The following is a 16,224-nucleotide window of genomic DNA, read 5'->3' as shown; positions in this document are numbered from 1 at the left end:
CTCTTGGGATCCTCCTGTTACTCCAGAAATATAGATGGATTCCACCCCTTGACAGATTGATGGCATCAGGGTACACTGTGCACTGGTATCTACTAGAGCCTTATACTTCTGTGGGACTGATGTGCCTGGCCATCTGATCCACACAGTCCAGTAAATCCGATTGTCCCCTACCTCCACCTGGCTGGAGGCAGGGCCCCTCTAATGGTCGTCACAGCGTTGGACACTTAAGTCGTGTTGAAAGGGATTATTCTTCGTTATCACAGGAGCTGGAGTAAAATCAGCTCTTCCACTCCATCTGGGAAAGTGCTCACCAGAGACTGAAGCCGTAGCTCTCATGGGACGATCAGTCTTGGCCCTTGCTCCCCTCTTCAGTTCACTCACCCGTTCCTCCAAAGCTGAAGTAGGTTTTCCAACCCACTTTGTCATGTCTTCTCCGTGATCCAGCAGGTAAAACCATAGGGTACCCCGTGGCGTATACCTCCTGTATCTCCTCTCTTGAACAATAGGACGCCTTTTGTTAATAGCTGAGACGTGTGTTGGTACACGTGAGGAGCTGGATAAATCAGATAGATCGTCCCTCAATTGTTCGATGTCCTGGGACAGTTTTTTTCACAGCTGAGATGATGGAAGGGGTGAGATTGTCTTCGAACTCTCGGAGTTTATGAACCATTTCATCCACTGTTAGTGGTACTATGTCATTCCAGGTTACTGTTGCCAATGAATGGGCATATGATGACGGTGCATTCCGTGTAAGTTTTCGCCACATGGGTCGTGTACATTCAACTTCATCTGGATCTATAGGTGTATCCCCGTTATTCGGCTTGATGTGATAGAGCATCTCTACGATGGCCGATTCCCTCAGAGACTGGATGCCTTTGTCTATAGTAGTCCACTTGGCCGAACGACTCATAACATCATCCTTGTATGGAAACCTTTCTTTCACAGATGCCAAGAGCCGCCTCCAAAGGCTGAGGGACTTTTTCTCTCTTGCAATTGCTTTGTCAATTCCCCCTTCTCTAGCAAGTGATCCCAGCTGCTTGGCTTCTGTACCTTCTAGTTCGTGACCATCAGCCCCATTGTCCCAGCATCGGAGTAACCAGGTGATGATGTGCTCCCCTGGTTGACGGGTAAAATCTTTTCGCATATTCCGCAGCTCGGTTGAGGTCCGAGGTCGAGAAGTTACCTCTTCTTCTTCTTCTTCGTCATGTGATAATGACTCCTGATCAGATTCTCGACCGGGTGGTGAATTCATTGGTTCTTCATCTCGCTTCACCCTTTTTGCCTCCTTTTTGCTTGTTCTCTTGCATACAGGGGCAACCGGTATTGGTACGAATTGGTCCTCTGGTTTGGCTGCAGTGATTATCACTGTGGTTTGAGTAGCAACTGTACTTGTTGCTGGGGGTGGTGTAGCTGCTGGGCTTGGAGCTGGGGTAACCGCGCTGTCTGTTGCAGTTGAAGTTTGAGCAGCTGCTGTACTTGCCACTGGGGTAGCTGCTCTGTTCATTGAGGCCAAAGTTTGAGTAGCGACTGTACTTGTCGCTGGGGGTGGTGCAGCTGCTGTGCTTGGAGCTGGGGTAACTGCGCTGTCTGTTGCAGTTGAAGTTTGAGCAGCTGCTGTACTCGCCACTGGGGTAGCTGCGCAGTTCATTGAAGCCAAAGTTTGAGTAGGGACTGTCGCTTTGCCCTGAGATCCGCCGACATTCTTTTCCTTTTGAAGGTGCTGGATAGTGTTGAACAAGGCCCTGTAAGCATAGGCCAAGCCCCAGCACGTTGCCGTGATTTGTCCATCTCTGGTATGGCCAGAATGACCACACACCTCATTTAAGTGTTTTACTAATTCTTCTGGATTTTGCAGTTGTTCGGTAGTGAAATTCCAAAGTACTGGAGGGGCCCACTGACCTAGACACTTGCCCATACTATCCCACACACCCTGCCACTCATGGCTGTCCAGCCTCTGGGAAAATCTCTCGGTCCTCCTACATCGTCGTTTGACCCCAGACAAGACCCAAACCTGACTCTGCTTAACTCTTGAAATCAGTAGTGGGCAAAACACACTCTGTATGCGTGTTAGCATGGTGATTCCTATCACCATCAGCAAACAAGTCTCAACAGCATTAAAAGGCCATTCAAAAAATTCAAAATTCTCAAATGTAAATGGTCTGGGGGGACGACTGGGAGGGTAAAAGGATGTCTCCTACACAGGTTGAGCACCTGAGGAGGAGAAAAAAGATGTGTAATTGCTAAGCACTTCTATTATATACCTCCTGAAGTATAAAGGTGGTGACCACACTGGGAACATAAGCCAGATCAGTTTCATGATCAATGATTCTATTGTATTACAAGTCATTACCATAAAGTACAATGGGACAAAAACCTTAGCCCAAGCCCCACACTTGAAAAACACTAATACAGCACATACCGGATGGACGTAAGATACGATATACTGAAACTGTGAGATCAAGAGGAACAACCTTGAGAGCCAATAAATCAGCATTGTGACGAGTGACTATCAATCCAGTCAGATCTGTTCTTATCTCAACCCCTCGAGCCCCACGTTGGGCGCCAAAAAAAAAAATTGTCATGGTTTAAACCCAGTCAGGTAACTTGTTCACTCACTCCCAGTGAGTGGTGCCGAGCTGACAACAATCGAGGTCCGTGTCCCCCCACCCCCACCGGGGTTCTCCCCTTCCCCACTCCCGGAGGAACGGGGAGGAGGATCGAAAAAGTGCAACTCCTACGGGTTGAGACAAGAACAGTCCAGCAACCAATGTACACAAATCACCACCGCTACTATCAGCTAAAACAATGATAAGGGAAAATAACAAGGGAAGAGAATACAATACCACCGGCCAAGAAAACGAGTTCCACCCGGAAGCCCGTGTCCTTCCGGGTAACTCCCAGTCACCCCCCACCCTGGCCATGACGTGCTGTGGTATGGAATACCTCCCTGGCTAGCCCTTGTCCGGTGCCCCGTCTCTGCTTCCTCCCGGCTTCCCCTCCTCCCTGGCAGAGCATGAGCCTCACAAAGTCCTTGGTCAGGGTAAACATCACTTAGCAACTACTGAAAACATCGACTTCACCAACACTGTTCTCAGGCTGGAAGTCAAAACACAGCACTGCACCAGCTACCACAAAGGAAAAAGCATGACTGCTACTGCTGAACCCAGGACAGGAGTATAGGTGTATGTATTGTAAAACTCTACCCAAGCAGAACCTAAGTTTAAGATAGCCAAAAAGGGCATACCAGAAGCATCCTGGTGAAGATAAGAGAATGCTAACGTCCACAAAGCGGTTGGGACCTATCCAAGTAGAGAAAAGGTGAAAAGGACAACTTGAGGAAGACTTCTTACTTCATCTGAGGAAGACTCCTTACTTCATCAGGGTGACCACCAGAGGGGGCGGCGCAAGCGCAGAAGAGGCTGATGTCGTAATAGATTGATGTAGCAATCTTTGATGCATATGTATTAGTCAATGATGTAATCTGTGTTGAATATGTATTAGTTACGAAATTTTTATTGTATAAATTGTGAATGCGATGTGACGGGAGTCGGAACCAGATTTGGGTGCGTACCCCTCGTTCCCGGCGCCTCAATAAAGCACCTCATATAACCATCCCGGTGGTTATGTGTTTGTCTCGACACTAACAGGTGGACCACTCGGTGGACAAAGAACGGGCTGGATGGCCGCACACAAAGAGTTGTGGTCAATGGCTTAATGTCCGGCTGGAGACCAGTAACGAGTGGCATCCCTCAGGGATCGATGTTGGGACCGGTCTTGTTTAACATCTTTGTCGCTGCCATGGACAGTGGGATTGACTGCGCCCTCAGCAAGTTTGCCGATGACACCGAGCTGTGTGGTTCGGTTGATACCCTGGAGGAAAGGAATGCCATCCAGAGGGACCTCGACACGCTTGTGAGGTGGGCTGATGCCAACCTCATGAAGTTTAACCATGACAAGTGCAAGGTCCTACAGCTGGGCTGGAGCAATCCCAGGCACAGCTACAGGTTGGGCAGAGAAGAGATTTGGAGCAGCCCTGCGGAGAACGACTTGGGGGTGTTGGTGGATGAGAAAATGAACATGGGCCGGCTTCAGTGTGCGCTCGCAGCCCAGAAAGCAACCGTATCCTGGGCTGCATCAAAAGAAGTGTGACCAGCAGGTCAAAGGAGGTGATCCTGCCCCTTTACTCTGCTCTCATGAGACCTCACTTGGAGTATTTTGTACAGTTCTGGTGTCCTCAACATGAAAAGGACATGGAACTGTTGAAACAAGTCCAGAGGAGGGCCATGAGGATGATCAGGGTGTTGCAGAATGACTCTAAGAGCAGAACCATAGAGTTCTGGAGGACTGTGCAAGCAAGGCAGGGGGTGGCCCTCACAGGTAGCCGGAGACCGGACCTGGGAGGAGAATGTGGAGGAAGCTGTGGGGGGCTAACCAATACTGTTGTGCCAAGAAGGAGTGGCTGAATACCACTGCTATATATGTGTGAACTGCGTCGCAAATAAAGTAGAAGTTGCTTATCACCCATATTGGGTTGGCCTGTCTGCTTCTCCTCGCCGCTTACATCAGGGGACTGGAGCACCTCCCGTATGAAGACAGGCTGAGAAAGTTGGGGCTGTTCAGCCTGGAGAAGAGAAGGCTGCGTGGAGACCTCATAGCAGCCTTCCAGTATCTGAAGGTGGCCTATAGGGATGCTGGAGAGGGACTCTTCATTAGAGACTGTTGTGATAGGACAATATAAGGAGGAATATAAGGCTGCTGCTAGAGGATGTAGGAAGGCAGCTAGGATGACTAAGGCCTCCTTAGAATTAAACCTGGCGAGAAGGGTCAAGGACAGCAAAAAGAGCTTTTTCAAATACATGGCAGATAAAACTAACACCAGAGGCAATGTAGGCCCACTGAAGAATGGGATGGGTGCCCTGGTGACAGAAGATACAGAGATGACAGAGTTACTGAATGCCTCTGTCTACTCTGCTGCAGGCAGTCCTGAAGAGCCCTGTACCCCTGAGACCTTAGATGAAGTTAGGTCAACGGAGCGGTTTGCCTTAGTCAATGAGGAATGTGTTAGAGATCAGTTGAGCAATCTGGACATCCATAAATCCATGGGTCCAGATGGGATGCACCCTCGGGTGCTGAGGGAACTGGCGGAAGTCATTGCTAGACCACTCTCCATCATCTTTACCAAGTCTTGGGAAACGGGAGAGGTGCCTGAGGACTGGAGGAAAGCAAATGTCACTCCAGTCGTCAAAAAGGGCAAGAAGGAGGACCCGGGTAACTAAAGACCAGTCAGCCTCACCTCCATCCCTGGGAAAGTGATGGAACACCTTATCCTTGGTGCCATCTTAAGGCATATCAAGGATAAGAGGGTTATGAGGGGCAGTCAACATGGCTTCACCAGGGGGAAATCATGTTTGACCAATCTCTTAGCCTTTTATGAGGAAATAACACGGTGGATGGATGATGGCAGAGCGGTGGATGTGGTCGACCTTGACTTCAGCAAAGCATTTGACACAGTCTCCCACAGCATCCTCACAGCTAAATTGTGAAGGAAGTGTGGTCTGGATGATCAGGTAGTGAGGTGGACTGTGAACTGGCTGAAGGAGAGAAGCCAGAGAGTTGTAGTCTATGGGGCTGAGTCTAGTTGGAGGCCTGTAACTAGTGGAGTGCCTCAAGGGTCAGTACTGGGACCAGTATTATTTAATATATTCATCAACGATTTAGATGAGGGAATTGAGTGTACTATCAGCAAGTTTGCTGATGACACTAAGCTGGGAGGAGTGGCTGACACGCCAGAGGGCTGTGCTGCCATCCAGCGAGACCTGGACAGGCTGGAGTGTTGGGCAGGGAATAACTTGATGAAATATAACAAGGGAAAGTGTAGAGTCCTGCATCTGGGCAGGAACAACCCCAGGTTCCAGTATAGGCTGGGGAACGACCTCTTAGCAGTGTAGGGGAGAGGGACTTGGGGGTCCTGGTGGATGACAGGATGACCATGAGCCAGCACTGTGCCCTTGTGGTCAGGAGGGCCAATGGCATCCTGGGGTGTATTAGAGTGGGGGTGGTTAGTAGGTCGAGAGAGGTCCTCCTTCCCCTCTGCTCTGCACTGGTGGGACCGCATCTGGAATATTGTGTCCAGTTCTGGGCCCCTCAGTTCAGGAAGGACGGGGACCTGCTGGAGAGAGTCCAGTACAGGGCAACTGAGGTGGTTAGGGGAGTGGAGCATCTCCCTTATGAGGAAGGACTGAGGGAGCTGGGTCTCTATAGTTTGGAGAGGAGGAGACCGAGGGGTGACCTTATTAGTGTATATAAATATATAAAGGGGGAGTGTCACGAGGATGGAGCCAGGCTCTACTCAGTGGAAAACAATGATAGGACAAAGGGTAATGGGTACAAACTGGAACACAGGAGGTTCCACTTACACTTGAGAAGAAACTTCTTCTCAGTGAGTGTGACAGAACACTGGAACAGGCTGCCCAGGGAGGTTGTGGAGTCTCCTTCCCTGGAGACATTCAAAACTCGCTTGGACACATTCCTGTGTAACATTATCTAGGTGTTCCTGCTCCGGCAGGGGGATTGGACTAGATGATCTTTTGAGGTCCCTTCCAATCTCTAGCATACTGTGATACTGTGATACAGGGGTAACGGGTTAAAACTTAAACAGGGGAGGTTTAGATTGGATATAAGAAGGAAATTCTTTCCTGTTAGGGTGGTGAGGCACTGGAATAGGTTGCCCGGGGAGGTTGTGAATGATCCATCCCTGGCAGTGTTCAAGGCCAGGTTGGACGAGGCCTTGGCTGATATGATTTAGCGTAAGGTGTCCCTGCCGTAGGCAGGGGTGTTGGAACTAGATGATCTTGGGGTCCTTTTCAACCCTAATTATTCTATGATTCTATTCTATGATTGCTGAACAGAATACTGCATTTCATAGTTTTGTGAGATGACAAATTCCATCTTTGGGAGTAAGTGAATTAGAGAAGGCAATCGTAAATATCTCAGCAACCATAGAGGAAACAAAAAAGAAAACCATTGATATAATCCAAGTGGAACAAGAAGAGATAACTAGCCTATCTAAAATGGTATTACAAAACCTAATGGTTCTAGACATGTTATTGGCTTCACAAGGAGGGTTTTGTCCCATAATCAATGCAAGTTGCTATTCCTGAAACAGATCTGTAGGAAATATGGAAACAATCTAAAATATTTCATAAAATCCCCAAGGATGATACTTCCTGGAGGTTTGAAGAAATATGGAAAAAGTTAACTTCATGGTTACCTGATCTCTCCTGGTTAAGGCAATTGGTTACAGGAATATTAATATTAATTGTTTTGATATTGATTACTTGTGGTATGATACGGTTTTCTTTCAAGTATTGTAATCAATCTATGATAAATTATGAAGATTGGAAAAGAAATTAAATCAAGCATCAAGTCGAAATAGGAAACTAATTCAAAAAGACTCTAGATGGTAATGGTAGTATATAAAATGCTGCAAAAGTATTTGCAAAAGGACAGAAAAAGGGGGGATTTGAGACAAGGAGGCACAAAAGCACAAAAAGTAATCAGTTCTAAGCAATGTTAAGTTTGATGGCTTGGTAATGGAAAATAACTGCAGTGCTTGAAGGTAGTTGACATAGTTTCAGGTCCTTAGGACCTTCGTACAAAAAGTGTAAGAAAAGCAGAATAGAAAAACAGGACCTGGGGATGGGGAGTACCTTGGACTAGCAGATGTCCAGGATGGGCGCAGTTAAACTAACTGATAAGTAGAAGGACAGGATGATTGCTATGTTTGTGGTGTTAATGAATCAAGTAAGCTGGTGTAAACATCTACTGGGGAGTATCTGGGACTAGCTGATGTCAAGGATGTGAGCAGTTAAACTAGCTGATAAGTAGAAGGACAGGATCATTGCTATGTCTGTAATGGTAATAAAGCTGGTTATGAAGATTTTTGGGAAAAGTATATGACCCTTAATGACCACCATCACATTTTTGTATGCATTGGGAAACCTTCTGGAAAATGACATAATATGTCCAGTGACCATATAAGGATGGCCTGTATAGCAATTTGCGGACACATGTTAGGAGGAGCTATCCCCCGTGTCTCCCAGCACTGCAATAAAGAATACCTGCTTGTCAACTTGAAACTCTGTTGGCGAGTTTGTTCCTGGAGTTTTCTCCGAATCACTTTGCACAACTTTCTCCAGAGGCATTAGATGTTTTTTTTTCCCGCTGTTCTAGACTGAATCTCATTTCGTTTTTTCCTTCTCATATTTATAATGTCTCTCGGTCCCTGTCCTGTAGTTCACTCACAGAAATCTCAGCAGGCCTTGCCTGAAAGCTTGTTTCTGTGGCTTCCAGAGGCAAAGCACCCTTTGCAGTGCAGCTACGCCTTCAACATCACAGGCTTGTGGAAAGTTTGAATCCCGTAACTTACATGCAATTGCAACTGCAATGCTCTGCTCACTGGATAGCACTGGCCTCCACTCCACTGGTTTACTGCCAGTACTGCCACAGGCAACACCCTGCTGTAAGGCAATTTTTTAGAAATGCAATGCTCAAATTGCTTATTTCTTATAAGTCACATGCACTGCTGAAATAGTGGTCACACTAGTCCAGGAACAAGTTAATATTTTGTTAAACTGAAGTTCCCCATGAATATCTCATAGAGAAAGAATATTCTCCAAATGCAACTGCTTTATGGTCGCATACTACTGATGCAAAGGGTTAACAAATGTACAGGGGGGTTAGGGTTGAGCCACTTGCTTAACAATGTTACTGCTTGCTCATGCTTATCGTACATGGTATTTGCAATGTACAAGGGGATAGATCAGGACGCTTGCTTAACAATATCATTGCTCACTCATGATTATGCTAGGCCAAGATATAAGGACATAGCTATTGTCAAGAAGTAGGGACCATGTCTTGATTCCCGTCCTTTGGACACCTAGGCCGGCTGAAATTGGCTCTGCGCTTTGGACAAAGACCAAGCCTCCAGGGAGCATGCGTAACAACCAGAGTTGAAAAGTTCAGGCTCGAGGAAGACTCATTTACTTCATCTCCAGACCCTCACTCACGACCACTAGGAGGCACTGTGCAGACGCAAAGGACTTCTTAGCTCATTATAATACGAAGTGGGGATAGGACATGAATATGTATAAGAGTGTTGTGCAACCTCATGCATATGTATAGCTTTAGAGGATAAATGTTAAGGGGAAACAACGCTGAGGTGCGCATGCTTTTGGAGGAGTTATCCCCCATGAGCCTCAGCGCTGACTAAAAGGCATACCTACTTTATAACTTTAACGAGTTGTGGAGTCTATCCGCGCATCACTTTGTTAGACTAAAACAGGGCAAGATAGGAATGGTGCTTTTTCCCTTCTTTTGATGCATTTTTAAGAGGTTGAAAATTGGTTAGACAGTTTTCAACTTGTAGTTCATTAATCACATGTTATTGGACATCTTCCAGTCAACTGACTTTTCAAGAGGAAAACATGAACCAACATATCTTGTGGCAAGTGGTTAGACATCTCAAAGGAAATCTCCTGAACTTCCTTCAGACAAGGAAAGAAAATTTCTTACCTTTTCATGTGGGGAGTGAAGGTGATAAGATTTGCATGAAAAAGAGTTTGGGAATGAGCTCTGAGGCCTTGGTGCATGACAAGCCCTGGGGCGATGAGCTGGGGTGTTGAAGCCCAGAGGATGTGGGGGTTGTGAGAGGGTCTGTGCTGTGGTTTAAACCCAGTCAGGCAGCTCCTTCACTCACTCCCCCCCTTCTTGCCCTCCCCCTACTCCCGGAGGGATGGAGAGGATAATTGAAAAGAATGCAATTCCCACGGGTTGAGATAAGAACAGTTTAGTAACTAAGGTGTAACACAAATAACTACTGCTGCCGTCAATAATAATAATGATAAGAGAAATAACAAGGGAAGAGAATACAACACCTCAGCACCAGCCAAGCGATAACTCGCCCCCCCAGCCCAACCAAGCACCAACCGATACCTCGTCCAACCCCTGCAGTCTCTAGCCCTTCCGGGTAACTCTGTCTGTTACATCCTGGGCATGACGTGCTGTGGTATGGAATACTTCTTCAGTCAGTTTGGGTTAGGTGTCCTGTCTCTGCTTCCTCCCAGCTTCCCCTCCTCCCTGGCAGAGCATGAGACTCACAAAGTCCTTGGCCAGACCAAAACATCAGTGTTATCAGCTCTGTTCCCAGGCCGAAAGTCAAAACACAGCACTGCACCAGCTACCAAGAAGGAGAAAAATGACTGCTACTGATGAACTCAGGACAGTCTGAAACATTGTGATTGGACTATTTATCTGGAGAGTTTCACAATGGTCAGTGAGATTGAAAGTTTTATGTATGTGCCGGTTGGAAAAGTACCGAACAAGGGGATAAAAAGGGCTTGGTGGTAATAAACGAGGATTTCAGTCTCTGCATCAACTTGAGTCCATGTTTTGAAATGCCATATTTTCACAGCTAGTGCAGTCTCTTCTCAAAAGTCCTTTTCATAACGTCTGATAAGGTGAAGTACCTTTCTCATACCTGTTTGAAAGTAGGTCATGAAAGGATTAGAAACCAGGTATCCTCTTTAGACAAGAAAACTATACCAGCTTTCAGAGATAATATTGGTTTGACTTGCCTCCACAACTTTGCCTATTAAGAAAAGGGTAGATGACAGTATTCCTTATGATGATATCTGAATTTAAGACAAGGACATGTCATAGTAATTATGTTAGTAAGTTGGAGGTATTATAACCAACCACCATTAAAAGTGGGTCTTTTAATAACAAAATTCATTTGCTAATTGGGCTGCTGTTATGTTTTAGCTGTTTCCCGTGAACCATCAAAAACACTGGCGAACTATAACTTCAGAAAATGTAATATTTTTTCTCAGACTTTTGATAAACTTCAGTTTAAGGGATCCTCACTCAGTAATTTAAACTTGTTGCCTAATCAGCAGTGTCATCTTGAATGCAGGCTTTAACATCAGTAAATTTAGAATTCATCAGCTGGAATTAATGCCTTCACTTATGTGGTAAATCAAATTACCGTCTATCAGCTGCAGTGTAAGAATATAAACATAGATTGTTGTTGCAGAATGGCTCTATGAGCAAGGCCATGGAGCCTTAGAGGCCTGTGCGAGCAAGGCAAGGGGTAGGCCCCACAGGTAACCAGAAACTGGAGGTGGGAGGAGAATGTGGAGGAAGCTGTGTGGGTCTAACCAATACTGTTGTGCCTAGGAGGCGTGGCTAAATACCACGCCTATATAAGCGAACTGCGTCACAAATAAAGAAGTTTGCTTATCGCCCACATAGGGTTGGCCTGTCTGCTTCTCCTCGCCGCTTACAAATGGTGCCTGAACAGGGACCATGGACTAATGGGCCCCGGTTAGCGGGGACCCGGAATACAGGGCCCTGAGTATCAGGGACCCGGAACGGCGAGTGAGCGGCACCGGCGGCAGCAGCCGGGGAGCACGGACAATGCTGCTGCGGGGGCGTGACAGACCCGGGTGCTTGGACTAACCGAAAGGAGTCCGCCGCTGGGGAGAACCAGACACTGCTGCGTCGGGAGGCCGATCCGGAGACTGAGGTTACAGGACAACCCAGAAGAAGACGATCCAGAAAAGGCTGGCCATGAAAATGGACTGAGAGGTAGCCCTGGACTTATTACAGTGCTTTTTATAAAAGCGGGGAATTGAGCCTGAGACTCTAAAGCAGCTAGCAGGTCTAGTGGCTGCACGGAAGGATAAGGGATTTTTTTTGTAGATCCTAATACAGTTTTGAGGAGGGTGAGTGGCGAAAGTTTGGTGATGAACTATTTGACTCAATGCTTAATGATGATAAAACGACAAAGAAACTCGGTAAACCATGGGGAGAAGTAATAAACTGTATAAAAAGATACAAGGCAGAAAAGAAAACTGCCACGGTAGCAACGGAGAAACTAGGAACAGACGTCCCCGGTCGGTTGAAACCAGGGGAAGATTACAACTCATTTCCCCCAACTCGCGGGAGCACAGGGTTCCCCCCCCTTCCTTTTCTCTCCCTCCGTCATCAGAAGGTGCCGCGGAGGAGGTGTAACCCCCTGCTCCCCCACCACCCCAGTTCCGAAAGTAGGGACTTTGAAAAGGACAGAGAAAGTATATTAGAAGGGATACGCATGATAAATGTCGAGGAATCCGAAAGAAAGAGGGTGGTGCCTCGGCGCCGGATCGATTGCGGCTCTGTTTTGAAGCACGCAGTAGAAAATAGAGATCATGCGCTAGCGGGAGATTTAAAGGAACTGTGAGACTTTCCAACCCACTATGCCTTAGAGTGGAAATTTTTAACTCGGTTACAGAGGAGCCAGGTCTGCAGATGGCTACATACCGAACGAGAGACATCTGATAAGGAAGACACAGCTGCGAGCAACGGAGAACCTGAGTTGGGCCCAGGATCAGCCCCCAAATCCCCTGAATCCAAGCCAGATTTATATCCTCTGCTTCCAGACTCTGACTCTTGTCTCCCGGGTTGGTCTGCTCAGACTCACTGGCCCTGGAGAGGCTCAGCTGTAACCTTGGGTAACCAAGGATGGGGAATTTTCTGCAATGGGCATCTTTGCATATCCTGTGTTTACTACACAGCAGGGGGCTAAAGAGTGGGAAGCTCTTGATCTCAAAATAGTTAAGGAGGCCTGACAAACAGTGACCACGTATGCGTTAAAATCCTCTTATACTCAAGCTGTATATGTTATGATTTTTTCTTGCAATTGACAGGGGGAGCCCATACAGTTTCTCTGTGATACTCATGTGCTAGAAGTTGGTAAATATAAGTATGTCCAGGTTTCTATCAACCCTTGGAGACCTTTGTAGATACTGCTGGCCACTTCTTCCAGCACAGGCTGGCCACCTGTGTCAGAATGAGTGTGCATTTTGGTCAGTATAAAAGCCCAAGCCTCATGCAATGTGGGGGAGGCAGAGCCTCTGCGGGGACGCCCGCTAAGGTTGAGCCTGCCACCTTGCACTGCAATGATGCTTCTCGGAGCTGGTTTGCTGTTAGTCTCCACAGGGTCCTTATGCCACGTTCTGTACGTGGAACTGTAGTGGGAGTAATGATTGTCTGGATTTTGTGCTTCAAATATTGTAGTTGTGTGGCGTGTGCTTGTGGGATCCCATACATGTGTGTTTGTATGTGTGTGCTGAGGGCAGACGGTGTTTTGTGTATTTTTCTTGTTGGGTTCATGTAAAAGCTTTCAACGGGTAGCTGTTTAACATTTCGGGCATTAAAGGGTTAACGTAAAGGTGCGATTGCCGGCGGGTATTTATGGTTGCTGCTGAAGCAGGCAGGCCCCTATAGTTGCTGCCCAGCAGGACGGCTTTTGCAAAATAAAAAATAAAGGGGGGGGGAGAGTAATGATGCTGCATCTAACCTGTCTAACCTGTCTACTTCTTAAGAACTGATAACCTGGGGGAGGGGGTATATTTGTGTCCTCCTGCCTACAGGTCCATGGCGACTGTCTGCAAAGTTTGTGAAGCCTTGCCATGAGCTGGACAGACAAATGGAAAAACCCGATTCCTCGGCTACAGGAACTGACTGTGAATACCCCAAGCAGAATGAGATAGAGGAACAGAAAGAATGATTAACTGCAAAACATCACTTGGGGACAACTGAAAAGTAACATCCTGAATATGTGTGCTTGTAAAGTAGCTATTATTAGAGGTTGTGATTTTGTGTATAAAACCACCTGTATTTACTAGCTAGTTGCTAATAAGAAACTGCACCTTGTATTGTATAGATTTGTCACTTGTAAAAGAGATGTTAGAATATGGAAATTTGCAGTAGCTGCTAGAAAATGCTAAGGCCAAAGCTAGAAAGATTTTAATACAATGGTAGTCTTATAAAGCAGGTGATGGAACAAATTAAGAGGGTGGCAGAATTCCACTGGTAAGAAATTTCTTTGGCTAGTCCCTCACTGCCATCAGCATCTTCAACATGCTGCTGCACCCTGTAATAGTTACTCTGCTAATGTAAATGTGTGTGTGCCTTGCTGTAGTAGCGACTTGTTACTGGATATAAAACAAAAAGGGGGAGATGTGGAGACAGTATTCTCAGGGGAGAATGGATAATTGGTACATAAATTCTGAATAATCCTGAAAGATAGAGCAAGGCCATTAGAGGCCCAAAGAAGCTTATGCAAGCAAGATAAGAGGCTGGAATTCACCAAGTTAATGAGAACTGTGGACTGTTGGCAAGCTTTCAAGGTTGAGTTCTCACACCTGTGTTTAACCAATTATATGCTAGTCACTAAGGGTCTTCAAGACATGTATCCAATCATAATATGACAAATCACTGTAAATGCTTCAGCTGGGGCCTTGGCTCAGTTAAACAAGCTAGGCTGCTGGCTTGCTAAGCAGACAAATGCTACATCAAAGGCAATTTCTGATTTGTTGTTTGATGTTGACTCTGTGAGACATGCAACACTGCAGAACAGAGCCGCTATAGACTTTTTGTTGTTGGCACAGCGACATGGATGTGAAGAGTTTGATGGAATGTGTTGTATGAATCTTTCTGATCATTCTAATTTGATACACGCACAGCTGAAAACCCTGGCTCAGCTTACCCAGCAATTGCAAGTGAGCAATGACCTAGGGATAACTAAATGGTTGTCCTCATGGGGCATTACAGGTTGGCTTAAAACACTGCTATTTGAAGGATTGTGCTTATGTATCATTGTTATTTTAATCATTATAGTTGTTAGACTTGTTTATGGTTGTTTAATGAAACAAGTGAACAGAATGACCCACAATGTTTTGCTAGCACAAAAGAAAAAAGGGGGAATTGTTGCAGAATGGCTCCAAGAGCAAGGCCATAGATCCTTAGAGGCCTTGGGGGAGCAAAGCAAAGTGTAGGCCTCACATGTAACCAGAAACCGGATGTGGGAGGAGAATGTAAATGAAACCATTTAGAACTAACCAATGCTGTTGTGACTGGTAGGCATAATTAACACCATGAGGATATAAGTGATGTGTGACACGAATAAAGTAGAAGCTTGCTTATCACCCATATTGGGTTGGCTTGTGTCGTGGTTTAAACCCAGTCAGGTAACTCGTTCACTCACTCCCCCTGTTCTTTCCCTCCCCCTACTCCCGGAGGGACAGAGAGGAGAATCGAAAAGAATGCAACTCCCACAGGTTGAGATAAGAACAGTTTAGTAACTAAGGCATAACACAAATCACTACTGCTACTACCAATAATAACAATGATAAAGGAAATAACAAGGGAAGAGAATACAGCACCTCACCACCAGCCAACCGATAACTCGCCCCACCCCAATGGACCAAGCACTGACCGATACCTCCTCCAACCCTGCAGAGCACCAGCCCTTCCGGCTCACTCTCCATTACATCCCGGGCATGATGTGCTGTGGTATGGAATACCTCTTTGGCTAGTTTGGGTCAGGTGTCCTGTCTCTGCTTCCTCCTGGCTTCCCCTCCTCCCTGGCAGAGCATGAGGCTCACAAAGTCCTTGGCCAAACCAAAACATCGCTATCAGCTCTATTCCCGAGCCAAAAGTCAAAACACTGCACTGCACCAGCTACCAAGAAGGACTGCTACTGCTGAACCCAGGACAGCGTGTCTTGCTTCTCCTCGCTGTTGGCATTGGGGTAGCAAGTCTTTGTATAAATATTTAGACAAACAAATTGTAGGAAAGAATCTATACACAACAGTTCAATTAGTGACAAAACAATGTCAGCTTTGTCTCAAGAATAATCCTAAAACTGAAAATATAAATCAAATTGGGACAATTGGGAGAAGAAGTTATCTGTGACAGCAGTGGCAAATAGATTTTTCTGAATTACCGAGAAAATGAGGTTATCAATATTTTTTGGTGTTAATGGATACTTTTTCAGGCTGGCCAGAAGCATTCCCTTGTAGGATAAATAATGCAAGACAAGTAATTGGAACACTGTTAAATGATGTAATGCCTTGTTTTGGAGTACCACAGGCAATTTCTTCTGACTGAGGCTCGCACTTTAGTGCAAAATTGTTACAAGAAATTAGCAAAATATTAGAAATTGATTGGCAACTACATTTTCGGTACAGGCCTCAGGCCAGTGGACAAGTAGAAAAGATGAACTATCTGATCAAACAACAGATTAGTAAAATATGTCAAGAAATGAATTTATATTGATACCAAGTCTTAGCACTGGCCCTATTAAGAATTGGAACTAAGCCTCAGTCGAAAGAAGAGGCT

This window comes from Pezoporus flaviventris, unplaced genomic scaffold (assembly GCF_033815535.1).
Source record: "Pezoporus flaviventris isolate CSIRO_AGI_PZ_B2104156 unplaced genomic scaffold, CSIRO_AGI_Pfla_v1 ptg000193l, whole genome shotgun sequence".
Taxonomy (NCBI): Eukaryota; Metazoa; Chordata; class Aves; order Psittaciformes; family Psittacidae; genus Pezoporus; species Pezoporus flaviventris.
The sequence above is the reverse complement of the archived record's forward strand: the minus strand, read 5'-3'. Positions refer to the sequence as shown.